This window comes from Ursus arctos, unplaced genomic scaffold, assembly GCF_023065955.2.
Source record: "Ursus arctos isolate Adak ecotype North America unplaced genomic scaffold, UrsArc2.0 scaffold_27, whole genome shotgun sequence".
Classification (NCBI taxonomy): Eukaryota; Metazoa; Chordata; class Mammalia; order Carnivora; family Ursidae; genus Ursus; species Ursus arctos.
Genome location: NW_026622952.1, coordinates 36,828,493 through 36,842,113, shown reverse-complemented (window position 1 = coordinate 36,842,113; position 13,621 = coordinate 36,828,493). Strand labels below are relative to the sequence as shown.

At 40.1% G+C, this 13,621-nt stretch overlaps 1 protein-coding gene across 2 annotated transcripts in view; it reads left to right on the top strand.

Annotated features, from left to right (window-relative positions):
• Positions 1–5,365: 5,365 nt before the first annotated feature.
• SORBS2 (sorbin and SH3 domain containing 2) overlaps positions 5,366–13,621 on the top strand; it is a 176,299-nt gene continuing 168,043 nt past the window's right edge. Inside the window, exon 1 of one of the 2 annotated variants that reach the window (XM_057303562.1) lies at positions 5,366–13,621. This exon is cut by the window's right edge and continues 21,664 nt beyond it. The gene's annotated coding sequence lies outside the window, so the exon portion shown is untranslated. The other variant, XM_048226386.2, reaches the window with a different exon arrangement.

Below are 13,621 nucleotides of genomic sequence, written 5' to 3'. Positions count from 1 at the left end.
CCAGCCCCAGACTGCATAATGGCACACATGATGGCAAACTGTCTCCTAAAAAACATTCACTTCACTTCAGTAACCAGGCAGTAGAAATAATTGGACTTGACAACGCTCAAACAATTACACCTGCAGATGTAGGTGATGATGGGGATTGCCAAATGTAATCTATATAAACCCAAGCAAAACATAGATGTTAGAGTTAAGAAGGGGTTTATAGCCCGGTCCCTCTGCCTGTGTTTCAGAGCACAAGCGTAGGGGGTTTGCATGCCTGGTCTGAAATCACTCAAGCTCCTGGGCTTGAGATCCCCGCTCTGGGCTTTATTCCTTGTTCAGCTTTCAACATATGGAGGCTCCTGTAGATGGCCTGGCTGATACTAAGTGCATGATGCTGCCAAGAATCATTTTTATCGCTTGTGCTTCACTTTGTTTCGTGTTTGAAGCAGACAAGCATCAGAGATGTTATTACACTTAATCTAGCCCTCCTTTTGCATCCAACACGCCTGACGTGGGGGTCCACTCCTTCCTTTCATCAGCATTATCTGATTTCTACAGTCTCTGTAGCACGAGACTCTGACTGCCTTTTCAATACATCTTTGAAACTCATGCCAGTGTTTCAGGCAGCCTTGCTGCCTCTCCCTAAGCACTAAAATATTTGACTAAGAGAATGATACATTGTTCTCCTGGAATATTAGACAATGCTACTCAGCTGACATGGGCCACGGAAGCCTTCGAACATTTATAGTGCAACTTACTTTTCAAAGGACTTCAGGGGGGAAAAATGTAACCTAGAAAACAATATTCATGGGAAAACTACATTCACTTCCTTCCTCCTGAGATCCTTGCAAATAATAGGAAGTGACGAGGAACCAATTGAGAATTCTGAGTTCTCTCCGGAAAAAAAATTTTTAAACAACTCTCAAACAAGCCTTCAAAATACATGTATTCAAGAAATCACTCACATAAAAGTCCCTGGAAATCACTGTGGTGTCAAAAAAATTACTAAACTTGACCATATTTGGAAACCTGCAGTCATTTTACCATATTTGAGTTGTTAAACCAATAATAGCATTCACAATGTGCCAGAATTTTCTACAGTCTTTTTGGACAACTCTTTTTTAATCCTCACAACAACCAAGTGAGGTCCTCTGACAGAGAAGGAAACTGAGGCACAGGGAGGGGAAGTAACAGGCGCACGGTCACTGAAAAGTGGCAGGACCAAGATTCAAACCCAGACACGCTGGCCCCAGACTGTCTGTTCTTAAGCACTGTTACACATCTTTAAGGTCTTCTGAAACAACCAAATAATAAAGTGAGAAGGGAAGCTACAGAAGGGCTCTGCATGCAGAACTAGGAGTTTTAACTATTACCAGTGTGGGCCACAGTCTCCCTGACAGTGAGGGTTTTAGTTTTCTGAAGGCTTCTGGAGCACATAATGCTCCAGTACCACCTGAAAAAGTGAGCAGTGGTTTGGCAAACTGGGGAGATCATTCCAAATATGGTGCTCACTTCTTTAAAGGTGGGACGGAGGTGTGCTGGAGAATAACAGGTCTCTCTGCTCCTGAACACCAATCTGCCTCGTAGGTCTAGCAATGGAGAGTTCCATGACTTACCAAGATCCTCTCTGGAGATATAGATATCCTCTAGGACAGTTGGGTCTGTGTCAACTATGTCTTAGCATAGATTGTTCTTAATTTGACCACCACTTAGCTGAGAGCAGTCTCAACTTGTATTGCACACATGGGAGGAAAGAAAGAATTGTACAATTAACTGACTTTCAACACTTCTGTCCTTTTTTCCCCCCTCCTCTCTCTGAAAGATGATTCCAGATCAAGCCTCTGAAAACAATCCTGTCCTTATGGAGAGTTTAAGAAATTCTGTGGGCTGCTGGTCCCACTATTGACCATGTTCTTTTTCTAAGTAGGTCCTCATCTTATTTTTTGAGCCTGCATCTCTGCTCACTGAATGCTTGCCCTAGTGTTCTAGTTCCTCAGAGACCGAGGCTATGCTCTGCTTTATCCAGTCTTCCCTGCAACACCAAATCTGGGGCAGCTGGGTACTGGGCTCAGACTTGCAGAAGCCAAGGACGCTTCCTGCCAGTCTCCCCCTGCTGGCTGCAACGCTCACCCACTCCGCCCTTGGGTGGTTTCCACCAGCTCCAGTCTGTTCAAGTGTTTTTCTCCTAGCACCTGACAGTCCCCAAACATCTGCCCCTCACCGCCCCTCCAGAACCTGTCTGGTTTCTGGATCCTGGCAATTCTGCATCTGGTCTGAGGGCCCCACTGCCCACCAAACTCTCAGTGTTTGCTTTTACGTTAGAATCACCTTGGGGCCGGGGTGCTTTTTAGATACATTTAGATTTCAACCAGATTAGTTAAAGCAAACTCTCTAGAGGTGGGTCCACTGTACTGGTATTTTTTTAAATTTTCCAGATAAGCCTCATATGTACCCAGGAATGAGAGTCACCACTCTACATTAGTTTCTCTCAGATTTCAACATGCAACACATATAACCTGGGGATGTTGTTAAAATGTACTTGCCCGTTCAGTAGGTATGGGTGAGGCCTAAGATTTCACATTTCCTACAAGATCCCGAGTGATAACTCTGACGTTGGTCAGTGGACCAGTCTTTAAGTAGCAAGGCTCAAGACCAGTGGTTCTCAAAGTGTGGTTAAGAATCACTTGGGGACTTGTTAGAAATGCAAAATTTCAGGCCTCTCCCCAAACCTACTAAAACAGAAACTGGGGGTGGGATCCAGCAGTCTTCGTTTTGACAAGCCTTCCAGGTAACTCTGATGTTCGCTACAGTTTGAGAAACACTGGCCAAGATGGCAGTGCACAACAGAAATATAATGCAAGCTGCATATTTAATTTAAAAATTTCTAGTTGTCACGTTTTAAAAAATAAAATTAAATAGGTAAAATTAATTTTAACCAAAGAGCTTATTTAACCTAGTATGTCTGAAATATTATCATTTCGATATATAATCAATATGAAAATTAATATGATAGTTTCCATTCTTTTTTCTCATACTATGTTCAAAATCCAGTGTGCATTTTACAATTATACGGACATCCCAGTTTTGACTAGCCACATGTTAAGTGTTCAACAGCCCTGTATCCACCATATTGGACAGCCAAGTAGACTTACAACAGAAACAGCATTAATTTTTACTGGGTACTTGCTATGCATCAGGCATTACTCAGTAAGCATTTTATGTGCATTACTATATAAGCTCTCCCACAAGCCTGTGGATTGGTACTGCTTTATCCCTTCCTTCTACAGGGAAGGGCTTATGCCAAAGTCCTATTTGGTGTTCCACCAATATAGCAAGCCCACTCCAATATAAGCGATTATTTTAAAGCATTTTATTTGTAAAAACAAAAATGAAAGAGAGAAAAAAATATAAATAAAATCATTAACATTAGTACTATTAGTACAGTTGCTTAGACACCAGTCGCTTATAAAAGTCATGGTAGTTCGGTGAGTAGAAAAGTCCAAATATGCTATCTTCTCATTTTTAAAAATATGCCTGAAGTCCAACTTGCACTCTTCTGTGACTCCAATCTGTCGAAAGGTGCTAACTGGGAGCTGTTTGGACAGTTGGGATCACTGGGGAATGACTGATGAGTCATGTGGCAAGACAGGGCTTGCCCTGAATGGAAGCCACTAGCAGGGTCAGACCTGCCCGTTCAAGCGCAGACCATGACATAAAATGACTGTAATGATAGTTAAACGTGAGGCAACGGGCTTCTCTTAGTGTTGGTGTGGAAAGCAGGCAGTCTGGAATTTAAAGATAATGGGTGACTTAAGTAGTCTTCGTTTTATTAACTTCGATAGTTTGAGGAGGGCCAATTTTTACATGTATTTTTCTTTTCATTATAAACTACTATGAGAAAAAAGTAAAAACTGTTAAAAAGAATTTCTAACTGAGGCTAGAATTTGCCAGATTTACCGTCTATCATTTTGACCAAGTAAAGTAAGTATCCTCTTTTTAAACGGACAGGCATTTAAGACATAGTAAAATGTGACCATTTAAAATAAATGAACAGAAAATTCCACAATTCTATAGAGATCTTTTAAAATTCTACTATCCATTTTTAAAATAAAGTTAATCTTATTTTAAAATTTTGATTAGATATTTCAAACTTATTATAGTTCTTTTTTTTAATTTAAATTTAAAATTTAAATAAATTTTAATTTAGTTTTAATCTAAGTGTAGGCTAGCTGAAGGATTTCACTATTTTATCACACTTGAAATAGCAGTCATGTAGCCATTTTTCTTTACAGATCATACATAATCCTCAGTATTTTCTATGATCAGTTCCAGTGTCTTTCTTTCATTGCAAAGAAACAATTGGATCTGATCTGAGCCTTTAGCAACCAACCTTCATAACATTCATTATAAAATGAATCCAGGTGGTTTTCACCCTGGACTAAAGAAGGATCAGAGAATCTTCTTCCACCTTCTTTTAGCTCTCAGCAGTACCTTCTCACCCCTAAGCATTCTCTCTGTTACAGGAGTAGGGAGATGAAGAGTTCAGAGATTTCATCTACATGGTTTAGAGGCTTTTAGTACTTATATGTTTCCTCGGGTAGGAAGTAACAAATTTCCTTCTAAGGGGTATTGTAAAAGGCAGAGTAAAGCCACAGAAGCCAGAAGTTGGTCTGATGACCACCCATAGTATAGTGTCTTCCTTCAGTCATAGTAGAAAGATAACCCGATCTCCAGTTGCTGTGATCTGAAGTCTCCTCATGTGAAAAAGAGGCTATCAAAGATTATAACAAATTCTCTTTATTCTTCATTCTTGCTGCCTCCCTGTGCTATAAACCTTCTGAGGCAAGGACACTGTTTATTTTGCCCACTATTGTATTCTCAGAATGTGTGGCATAGAGGAGGCTCAGATGTACTTGCCACATAAATTGCTGAATGAATGAATAAATGAATGAATGCATAGAATGTCCAGATCTTGATTTATAATTCTAGAAACAAAGCGAAAGCTCAAAGTGTGCTGGTCATTGCTGGTGACCCAATCTGAATTACTTCTTTGGAGGCAGAAGCAGGGGATCTCTGTCTGTCTGCATCATGTCACTGAATGGTCCCCAGTCTCTGCCAACAGATAAGAAATGTCAACAGCTTAACCCAGTAGCTTTCAAAAATAGCATAGTTGATGAAACTGGAAATTTAGGTGCGTGCTAGAAATAAACCATTTGTCTTCAGTCTTAAGAAGGAGAGGGTGAGAACAGATATTCCTCAGAGAGATCTAAAATATTTTTTAAGACCCATCTAAGCGAGTAAATATCAGAAGAAACATCTTCCCTCTCAGTAAGGCACACATAGGACATCTTATTTTCAACAAATCAGGTAAGTCATTCTGAAAACTTGAGGATTATGGCAAGGCACTGTGTTTCTTTAAGATTTCAGTCAAGATTTTTTGTTGTCGTTTTCAATAGCGCTGGCAGTTTTCCCCAAAATTTAAATGAGTAGTTGTACAGTGAACCAAGTTGTGGGTTTCCTGGTGCGTGCTCCCTCCCCACCACCACGTGGGGCAAGGGGGAGGGAGCTGGCGACCCAGGCTTGGCTTTTTCATCCCTTTGCAGACAACTCCGGCTGCTGTGAATGCTGAAAATAGCTCAAATGCTCTCAGAACAGTAGCACCACCCAGCAGCTGGGATTCTTTCCCTCTCTTATTTGCCTTCTCTCTTGCCTTTTTTTTTTCCCTTCAGACACTTGGATTGGACTTAATCTTAAACCTCTGGAGTTCAAGACCTTTTAAAAAGGGCTAAATAAACAATCTCTACATGTAAAAGGCCACTGACTCCTACTTCCTCTGTTTAGAGCAACCGTTGAACCCCAGCTGCCTGTAGGTAAGATTTTTATTCTGGAATTATTTAATTGGTTTATGATATGTTTATGACTGATGTCTTTTAAAGAACTCATTTATGGTGAAAATAAGCGGGGGCTGCAAACGGTTTCCAGGTGAATATGGTGTTCCCGAAGACAGCAGTGGCATCTGTCCTTTTTTGTGGCTGTACTTTTAAACTTTGCTCCAAGCTCTCTGTCATGTTGACCCACAATACACACTCGTCTATGACTGAGCCTCATCAGAACTCTAATTAACGTGAGTGCCAGCAGCGAGGGGGGCTTCCAGACATCGTCATTTTGTTGTTTAGACTGTTTTACTTATTTTTAACTTTCTCAGGGCACCAAAAGAAAGAAGAAAAAAAAAGGAAAAAGTTACAACCACCTGAGCAAAGAAAATGTTAGTAATTGGTCTTTAAGGACAATGAGACAGCTCTGTTTTATTTTGTTCCTTCGTCCCGGTTTGTTAATTGCTAGTGTGGAATTCGAACAGTTTCTTTGTTTGTTTCATTTTTTGTATGCTCCTAGCACAATTCAGGTGACTCAGTTTTGAAAATGCCTTACCTAGCCGACGGTCTTTTGCTAGCAGGTTTCTATAATGTGACAGTACAATATTTTGGTGCATTTTCTGGGCCTCTCCTCTCCCCCTCCTTATGCTCACACTTGACATTTTGCAAAGTACTTTGATCTGTGGACTTTAACTTCAAACACAGCATTTACTTTGATTGTGGGTATTCAGTATGTTCAGTAAAGTCTTTTTTGTTGTTGTTGTTTGTTTAATGCTTTTATGCCATTTCCTTTAAATAATCTAATGGGCTTTGGTTTTCCTTGCTGATGATGTCTTAGGTTAACCCCCAGCTCAGAGAAAAGGACTTTTTTAGGCAGGGTCTCTCACCATACAGACTGCATGACAACTCTCTGCTGCAGATCAGTGAGGGCAGCAAAGGCCGGTGCACAGAACCGGATTCTATCAACCTCTCCCTTGCGTGCCCTCTGGCCTCAGAATACAGGGTGCCTTGGGGCCTAATGGTGCTTTTTTCACATGGACACTGAAATCCTTGGAATTTAAAGATTCTTGTCTCCAAAGAAGTTTATTGGTATCTCAGACCACATGTCAAAAGAAAACATGCATTTTAAACACACTGTGATCTTCTGGATAACTTTAAAAATATATAAAAAGAACAAAAATTAAAAGGAAAGAAAATTTTTAAAAAGGAAAACTGGGTGTGGGGGGGGAGACAAAGAAAAACCCTTTGTAGCCAAAAGTCTGTTATGCTGGTGAAACTTCGGCTGAATGAGGGATAAGAAATTTTTTTAAAAAAGTGTGTTTCCTAAAATAGGCAAAGGGGAGCCCTTTCTTCCCATTCAATCGGCTTTTAAATGTTCCCTTTACTTTAAAGAAAATTCATGTGCTGATCACATTGGTTTGTTATTTTCCGAGTCCTCTGCTAGAGACGGAGGTTGGCGTCCCCTGGCACACCGCCCCCTGCTAGCTGTGTTGCAGGTTAGGAGTAGAAGGAGCCGAATCCTGTCAGGAGACTGTTTGAGTCCCGGCCAAGCACTGTGGCTCCTTACAGCCGGCCCAGTCTGCTCTCTGCACCCTGCACCTGGCTAAGAAGGAAGGAAGCAAGTGGCCCAGGACGAGTTTCCAGAGGGGTGGAGCTCTGAAGAATGCTGTGGGAGAGGTCTCTTCAGAGGAGGCAGAAATGCAACATAATCCCTAGAATTTGAATGTAGTAGGAGCACCTAGAGATGATCAGCCAGCCTCTCCTTTTTTTTAATTTCCAAAAGTTGGACACTTAATTGCTACCTCTTCCCTCTCAAATCTGCATTCTAAGGCGTATGTTAATAATCACATTTCTGCATACAGTCAACATTTTAAATCTTCCAGTTATTTTGAGCAGGTGCTTCACAGCTTCCTGGGACCTTTGGGGGTCTAGAACTTTCTTCCCCTTAGAAGTAGGAAGCCTTGATTTGGCATAGCTGAGTGCAATTGTATTGCTGAAGGCAATACAAGGTATTTGGGGAATCCAGGGGCACCAAGATGAAATGGTTTGGAAGATGATAGCCGTTACATTCTCCAGCAAGTCTTCTTTTTCTGCTTTGTCATTGTTGTGTGGTTTGCTTGTTTCCCTTCACCCCTTAATTTTACTCTGAAACTTTGGATTGTTTGAATGCGAAGCTCAAGGTGAGACCCAGCCAAAGCCACTGAGTTTCACACAGGTTCCACATGAAAGAAGTATTCTCCTCAGCCTCGCTCGAAACTTGGCCCACGTTTTACCAGAAGTTTCATGAATGTCAGTGAGCCTGGATTTGAAACATAATCCAAAACCTGATGACTTCTGGTGACTTTGAGGCTTTATTGTATAAGTAGAGAATCTGTCAAACAAGGACATCCCTTATTTTCATATCTTCTACTGTAATTTCATGTGTACACACATTTTTTTCCCAATACACTCTCATTTGTTCTATGATATTTTAAGGCCAGGTTCAATCCTAATATGAATTTTTATAGCTGTGGTATTTAAACATTGGCAAATAGAAGTCTGTATTTTAAATTCCAACACAGTCTGAACCACAGTGGTGTGAACATGTTGGTATAATTCAGCTGAAGGAAGGAAGTCCCAGGAGAGTCATGGAATGTCTTTCTTTGCTTAAATATACCTCTGTGCTCGTGAGGAACAAACAGTAACATTTTGTCCAGGTCTATCCGTTTGACAGTATGCCTTTTGTTCCCCCTCCAACGGTGGTGTCAAATATATTGGTGGAAAAATAATAAACTTCCAGATATTTTTTTCCCCCTGCTCAACTGATACACTCCTAGGGAACATTGTAAGCATTGAAAAGTTCAGTACTATTACTTGTAATGTAACGTATACTGAGAATAAAGGAGTACTCAGCAGAGTCAATTTCCTTCAGAAAAGCTGGGTGACCTAGAGCTGATGTGTGTATTAACAGTCATATGGTGCAGGGTTGTGAAGGGCTGTGTGTGTGTGTGTGTGTGAGCACGCGCACGCTGGGTGGGGGAAATAGAGAGGAAGAGGGGATTTGTGAGCTTTGTTCAGCAAATCTATCACATCTAAAACAAAAAATAATCAAGCCCAGGTTCTGAAAACATTATCTTCTATTGTTAATCATATAAATACATATTGTCTGAACACTGGATTTGGGAGAGGGGGGCATATTATTTTTCTCATTAAAGATACCGAGGATTACATTCTTTTCTTTAGGATTCCAGAAATGGTAAATAATGCCTAATAAAAATATGACCAATTAGGAGACCTACATAGTTGTAGATGAACTTGCATGAGCCAGTTTCAGAAAGATCTTCATGCTACTATGACCATTACAGAGGCTAAGCCACCCAGAGAACTAAGATTTGATGTCTTTTTATTAGCTGGAGTATTTCTGAACTCATTTAAGGGATTTTCATAAAAACAAATTTGTGATCTCACTAAAGATTTAGTTTGACTAAATTTAGCGAGGTTTACAGTTATTCATTATAAAATTAAATTGCCATCAAATTTCATTTTGAAAATTTCATAATCTTATTCTTAATACAAAAGAACATCTTATTAAAGATAGTTTGCATATTTTTAGCAGGTGATGTATGAAATGTCTGTAATTGATCCCATACTGAATAAGGCATTTGAAAAGCTGACAATAACAAAACTTGGGGATCTTGTATGTAGGAGCTGCATTTTAACGCTGACTTCACTATTCATAATGTACCATAGCTGATTTTGTTATCCCAAAACTAATACAATAGAGCAGAGGAGAGAAAAATGCACAAATGGAGGTGTTGAGGAAATGAGAGAAAATAATTCAGGACCATCCAACCGGGGGGGGTGGGGGGTTCTCCCTAAACACATCATGGTACAAAGAGTTTGATATTTTGAAAACTATCATCCATAATAAAATAGAAAAAGGGAAAAGATAAAAATACCAGGCTGAAAATAAACTTCAAATTTGTGCATATGCAAATGTTTCTTTAAATCATGAAAAGACCTTCTTTCAAGAGTGAGCTCTCTAGGGGCGCCTGGGTGGCTCAATAGGTTAAGCATCTGCCTTTGGCTCAGGTCATGATTCCAGGGTCCTGGGGTCAGGCTCCCTGCTCAGCAGGGAGTCTACTTCTGCCTCTCTCTCTGTCCCTACCCGTGCCCCCCTCCACCTCTTGTGATCTCTCTCTCAAACAAAATCTTTAAAAAAACCCAAAACAATGACTTCACTAGTTATTTAAAAACACAAAAATCAGTCGCTTAAAAATCCTCTCTTGTGCTTACTTTATTGTCAGAAAAATGGAGTCCATGTAGCACCTACCTATTCTTTAAGAATATATTATTACAGCCCATATTTATAGTATTACATTAGTTTTCTTAAAAAAAAAAAAAAACTAGTGTCAGTGATAGATGATGACACAATAGGGTGCCCACCCAGACAGGCTGAAGAGGGTTATTGACCTGAAGCAGATAAAACAATCATTTCCAGGAAGGTCATCATTCTCCAACTAAATTTTTATTTTTTATCTGGACATTATAATTTTCTGTGAAATAAGAAGTAGTACTTTAAATAATGCTTTACTAATTATAATACCCAAACACCACAATGATCTTAAGACCTTCTCTTACTTATCCAAGATGGACTGTCAAAAAGATGGGGGCATTTCTTGTAGGTTTAAATGCAGAGACTGCTGTCAGGGGATAGTCAGGTCTCCTTAATACCACTCTCATCCTGGGCTTCATCCTGGAGAATCATGGAGTAGGAGACCCCAGGGACCTTCTAAATCACTCCTGTACGCATTAGGAAGTACAGCGCATTTGGGCCACTGGCTAGCGTCAGGATGGAGATGGGAGGAAGACACTCCCCTTTCCTCTGTCCTTGGGCAGAAGGCCTTTCTGAGTCTCTTGGTTCAACTAGTTTTTTTTTTCTTTTTTCATGGTTCTTCTCTATTATTTCCCCTTCTCTTTTTCCAAGAGAAACAAAGGTCTTCCCTGCAAATTTTGCCATTCTTGAGTTGTTGGAGAAGGAAAAAGTCCAAGGAAGTTAGCTCTGGGGACTATGAGATTCATACCCATTACAAGGCTAGCCCACAGCCCCCTGAGTTAGAAGAGCATTTGCAAGGGTGCCCCAGGTAGAGCTGTGTTTAGTAACTGTTGAATAATTCATACTAGGATAAAAATAAAGTAGATATGAGGGAGGCCTTCAGGCCAAAACAAAATATCCACTTTTTTAACTAAACTTTTTATTTTACAACAATTTTAAATTTACAGAAAAATCGTGAAGATGGGACCAGAGTTCCCATAAACCCCACACCAAGTTTCTCCTATTATTAACATCTGACAATATGGTAACTTTGTTACAATTAGTGGACAATATTGATACATTGTTAACTAAAGTCCATCCTTCATTCTTATTTTCTTAGTTTATACCTCCTTCTTCTTTTGTCCTTTTCTGTCCCAGGACCCTATCCAGAATACTATATTACATTTAGTCATCATGTTTCCTTAGATTCCTTTTGGCGGTGTTAGTTTATTACCCTTCCCTTGTTTTCGATGACCTTGATAGTTTTCAGGAGTACTGGTCAGGCATATTGTAGAATATCTTTCTACTGGAATGTGTCCAATGTTTTTCTCATGATTAGACTTGGGTTACGGGTTTTGGGGAGAAAGACCACAAAGGTAAGGTGCCATTCTCATCACGTCATATCAAGGGCACATACTATCAACATGAGGTATCACTGTTGATGTTGACCTTGATCACCTGGTTGAGGGAGTGTCTGTCAGGTTTCTCCACCGTACCGTTACTCTTTCTCCTCCTTTCCTTACTGTACTCTCCCAGAGGCAGTAACTTTGCACAGCTCACACTTAACGAGTAGGGAGTTATACTCCTCTTCCTGATGGAGTATCTACATAAATTATTTGGAATTCTGCATGGGAGATTGTCTATTCTGCCCAGCATATTTAAATTCAATCATTTGTATCAATGTGAACACATGGATATGTATTTTATACTTTGCATTATAATCCGATACTACTTAAGGAAAGTGGCTGCCCAAACTCTTCTTCAAATGGCTCCAGATGAAGCCATGGGTAGCTCTTTCACAAGGCTGCCATGGCCTCTGACATAATCTCACCATTGTGAGGATTTTTTCCCTGGTACTACAAGATGCTTCAGGCTCATTGTATATATTTCCTGCCTCAGTCATAAAATCAGCCATTTCTTCAAGGAGCCCTAGTTCCTTTTATTAAAGGAACTATTAGAAACCAAGGCCAGAGCATCTAGTTTAACTTTTCAAAGCCACTTGCTTTTTCACTTGAAGAAAATTTTCTTTTTGCTTATGGATTTTCAGTCTGTAGCTGGTAATAACTTGATATGTATGTAAGGATAGCCCTTCTTGATTTTTCAGGCTAACAGGACACATGCTGCCCTTGCATACTTACCTTTCTGTGATTCTGAAACAAATTTAATCCAATATGATCAAATTGTTCCTTATTGTCAGTTTTGGTGGGAGATTGAAAGTCTTAGATGTGATCTTCAAGTCTAAATGCAACATTTAAAGGTAGAAATTGGATGTTTCTTCCTTAAATAGATGTAAGAACATCTTACATTATTTAAAATATGATCAATCAAGATTATAAAATGAATATGGAACTCTGTTCACAAGCCTTGCCATTAACCATGTTCAAAGAATCATGCCACGTGCACCTAAACAGTCTCATAGAAGACTCAGACAACACAGCCAGCCAACATGCATCAAAAGATGGGCAGTGCTAGGGGCGCCTGGGTGGCACAGTGGTTAAGTGCCTGCCTTCGGCTCAGGGCGTGATCCCAGCGTTATGGGATCGAGCCCCACATCTGGCTCCTCTGCTATGAGCCTGCTTCTTCCTCTCCCACTCCCCCTGCTTGTGTTCCCTCTCTCGCTGGCTGTCTCTATCTCTGTCAAATAAATAAATAAAATCTTAGAAAAAAAAAAAAGAAAAAAAAGATGGGCAGTGCTGACATCCTCAGTGCCATGGGAGCACAGAGTTAGGACTGAATCAGGCTTCGATAGTACCAGAAGATCAGAGGTTCTCACAGAGGGAAGAGCTATATTTGAATCAAGTCTTTGGCTCAGGTAGGAGGGCATTCAGATGGAGGAAGGTGATGGAAATAAAGACTCAGAGGAGAGAAAACTCAGTAGACAGAGAATATCCAGAAAATTGGTATCGCAAAAACTTAGGTCTGACAGGAGACCCCTGGAAATGTATATTGGGCTGGTGTTCATTTTTTGAGAAGGAAATTTTCACAGTTAGGTGCACATATTAGTACAACTGCTGTCCAGGATTCAAGATGATTAGGGAGATGAAGCACAGGACAGACCCTATTAAGCAGATATAACTGAGAAGGGTGAAAAGTAGAAATAAGAAAAGGAGATGAGCTGCTATAGAGCATGAGCCATCAGGACTGTTCCATACTTTGCCCTAGAAACTGAAAGTCTACCTGCAAAATGACTGCACCTGTAATTTTATTTAATATTCAGTATTATCAGAGATAATAGTTGTATGTTTATTGTTTCACCAAATGCATAGCCATTTCATATTCAATAATTACTTTGATCTCCTTGATTGTCTGTTTTAATCTAGGGTGGTATTACTATTAATATGGGTTTGGTCATGCAGGCATTATGTTCCCCAATGTACACATGAGGACACTGACGCCCAGATAAATTGCTGTATCATCCATTTTATGTCTCTAGTAAATAGCAAATGGTAGACTAGCTTTCATGTCA